Genomic DNA, 3,257 nt, shown 5'->3' with positions numbered 1-3,257 from the left:
ATCAGATGTTTATTTTCACCAAAAAATGAAAGAAGAAAATGTTTTACCAATTTTGCGAATAAATCGAGGCTTGTATTCCAGGGTAAAGATACTGACATAGCTAGTTTCTTCACGCAACACAGTCAATAGAGGCAAATGAAAAAGTATATGACGAGTGTGTTGCATGAAGTCAAACCAGCTCTGTCAATATCTTTACAACTAGCATAGGAGGAAAAAAGAATATCAAACACACAAAGGACAGAAATAAAGAGAGATGTTATAAATTCATAAGAAATCAAAAGCAAAATGGGAATTACAAAAAATGATGAAGAAGGAAGTATAATAACTTTTCACTTTGATGTATATGCTTTTATCATGAAGATAAGAACTAATTAAATATGGGTATGACCCTTATTTTTCCTCAAAAAAAAGGAATATAAGAACTATATTACATTTTAAACTCCAGATGGCCATCTTTTTCTTCTTGATCTTTCGTCAGACCATCGGTCGAGCAAAACGACTCGACTCTATACTTATACATTTTACTAACAAACAAAAAGAAAAGAAAATTGATAGCATTAAGAACTGTCAGTAATCCATAATAATAATCCAGTCTCGACAAATTCAAGTCGTTTAACACCCATCCTTTTCCTCTTTTTTTAGTAATGTCAGAAACCAGTTGAAGAATAAAAGAACTCAGAAAATTTCCAATTCCATATGCTGTCAGACTATAGGATGATCCTAAGCTTTTCATTCTATCGGGTGCTTGATCATAGAAGAACTCTGTTTGTCCGACGACTAGGAATGAATCGGCCAACCCCATGAGCACAAATTGGGGCAGGAGGAAAAAAATACTGAGCGATGTATGAGCATCTCTTTTAACTATACTTCGGCGCTTGTTTTCTATTATAGATGCAAACAGCATTGTAATTACTTGTAAAAACAAACCGGTACCGATTCGTTTCAGGATGGTGATTCCTCTAGGGTTATTAGTCCAATTTCTAAGGACCTTGATGAAATATTGATCATAAAGTACTACTGAGATGAGCATTGTTATCGTGACGAAAACACTTAAACTTGCTGGTGGGATCTGAAAATGCCGCCCCATGTGTCGGTCTAGCGTAGCGCCTTGCTTGACAAAGAGGGTGTTGATTTGTGCTATCATGGTACAGGGGAGAATAAGAGATACCAGTATAGGAAGCATACTTATCATTTGTTTTGTTTCTTCGATCTCAGTTACGGAACATGATGTCCATTTGGGGTCAGAATTTCTTATGATTGCTGCTTTATCCAAGAACCTACATTTGAAGATATGGAGGATCAGTTTTTCAGAGGAACTTGCTATGTAAATTATGGATAATTAAAACCACTTAACTTATAATTAAAAGGATCCACAAATAAGAAATAAAAATTAGATCAAGTATTGGAATGAGAACCATGAGGGCCAGAATTCACTATCACATTGTGTTGAAGTTAAAGAATCAATTACTAAGCAGAAATAACAATATCATGTAATTAGGAAATATTTAATGGCTCTTTAAATTCTGCAGCCTATATTAGAAATCAGGAATCAATAGACACAAGGAGGATTTGGTGTCGATGAAATAATTTTTTAAGAGATTGAAAAAAAAAATCAGGAATCAATAAAATTAGTTATTTTCCTCTCAAATTTCAACATATTTTCATTAACATGCAACTACTTTATAACCTTCGGTCTACACCATTTCTCGAGGGTTAGGTATCGATAACTTCTTTGCATCATGATTTGTCACAAGCTCATCTTTCTTTTTGTTAATGGAAGCTGATGACAACGAACAATCAAAATTATTGACAAGTAATTAATTACTAACCTCATTGACTTAGTAGGTTGAATACCAGATGTACTCCTTAAAACCCCTGTATCGCTCTGAAACAGGTATTCTGAATCACTAGGCACCGAAAGCCGCCAATTTCTGATAGAATCACTAGGCACCGAAACCACTGAAATTATTTACAAGGTACGTAGTTGTTTTTAGTTGCTTGTAGAAAACAAAGTTATGTATTTATGTCATTTTTTTTTCTGGGTCTGTTTGCACTTTAGAAAGATCCGTATTTACTTTATCAATTTGTCAACATCTTATATGATAACTTGTAGATATTTTACAACTTTTATCACTTTTCTAGCAAATCTTTTTCATTGTATGTTGGTGATAAAAAAGGAGCAAGAAGAGAAATAAATTTTCAGTGCATTGATCGACTTCTCGTCTTGGATACAGTGCATCTTTCTAGGATACTGAAGTTCACGTTTCATTTTTTTTTCTATTTCTATGCATACAAATGATGATATACGATTTTTTTTGAAAAAAAATATTATCATAAGAACCCAATTAATTAATATGAGATTTTCTATTTTAAATAATGGATCCACGATAATAGGATAGCCAAAATATTGGTGGAGCGGAAGGAGTCTTATGGACATCATATCAATTCTAATTTATAATTTTAATATTTGTACGAATCTCGATGTAAATAAAACGGTTCAGTCCGACATTGAACCGAATTTGATCCAATTCCCATCAGATACTCCGTCTCCCTGAATTGTAAATCAATTAGATCAAATTCGTTAAATTATGAGGGCTAAAAAGAAAAAAGGGGACAAAATATATAAGTATACTTTAATCAAGAGATGCGCAAAAAACTAAAGAGTTAATTTTCTGAGTGAGTCTATGGTACTATGCATATTACGATTTGACCCGTAATACGGCTCAATATTCGACTTTTCAAAATTCTAACGGTCGATCCGAACCGTTCATCTTGTTCTCCATATTAATATGTGTTTGGAGACCAAATTTTACATTTTTTGAAATTTGTTTACTATTTTTTTAGATTTATTGAAAATCACTGTTTTTGAATAGTCCAGAATTTTCAGATCAAGTGATTTTCTAAATATCTAAAAAAATAGTAAAACAATTTAAAAAAAAAATGTAAAATTTGGTCTTCAAACACATATTAATATGGAGAACAAGATGAACGGTTTGGATTGACCGTTAGGATTTTGAAAAGTCGAATATTGAGCCGTATTATAGACCAACCCGTGATATGCATAGTACCATAGACTCACTCTAATTTTCTAGATACCCTTCAAGACATCTCTAATTTCTTATTTACCCTCTAGTCTTCAATTTATCTTATGAGTGAGTCTATGGTACTATGCATATTACGATTTGTTACCGTGCTACGGCTCTATATTCGAGTTTTCAAATCCTAACGGTCGATCCGAACCGTTCATCTTGTTCTCC

At 32.9% G+C, this 3,257-nt stretch overlaps 1 pseudogene across 1 annotated transcript; it reads right to left on the bottom strand.

The window, feature by feature from the left end:
• Nucleotides 1–313: 313 nt before the first annotated feature.
• On the bottom strand, nt 314–2,239 carry LOC144567119 (protein NRT1/ PTR FAMILY 5.2 pseudogene; annotated as a pseudogene). The gene is made up of 3 exons (XR_013515354.1): nt 2,233–2,239; nt 1,830–1,959; nt 314–1,277 (listed from the first exon to the last, which is right to left on the bottom strand). The product of XR_013515354.1 is annotated as a protein NRT1/ PTR FAMILY 5.2 pseudogene (transcript).
• Nucleotides 2,240–3,257: the final 1,018 nt, after the last annotated feature.

This window comes from Carex rostrata, chromosome 16, assembly GCF_964058835.1.
Source record: "Carex rostrata chromosome 16, lpCarRost1.2, whole genome shotgun sequence".
Classification (NCBI taxonomy): domain Eukaryota; kingdom Viridiplantae; phylum Streptophyta; class Magnoliopsida; order Poales; family Cyperaceae; genus Carex; species Carex rostrata.
The sequence above is the reverse complement of the archived record's forward strand: the minus strand, read 5'-3'. Positions and strand labels throughout refer to the sequence as shown.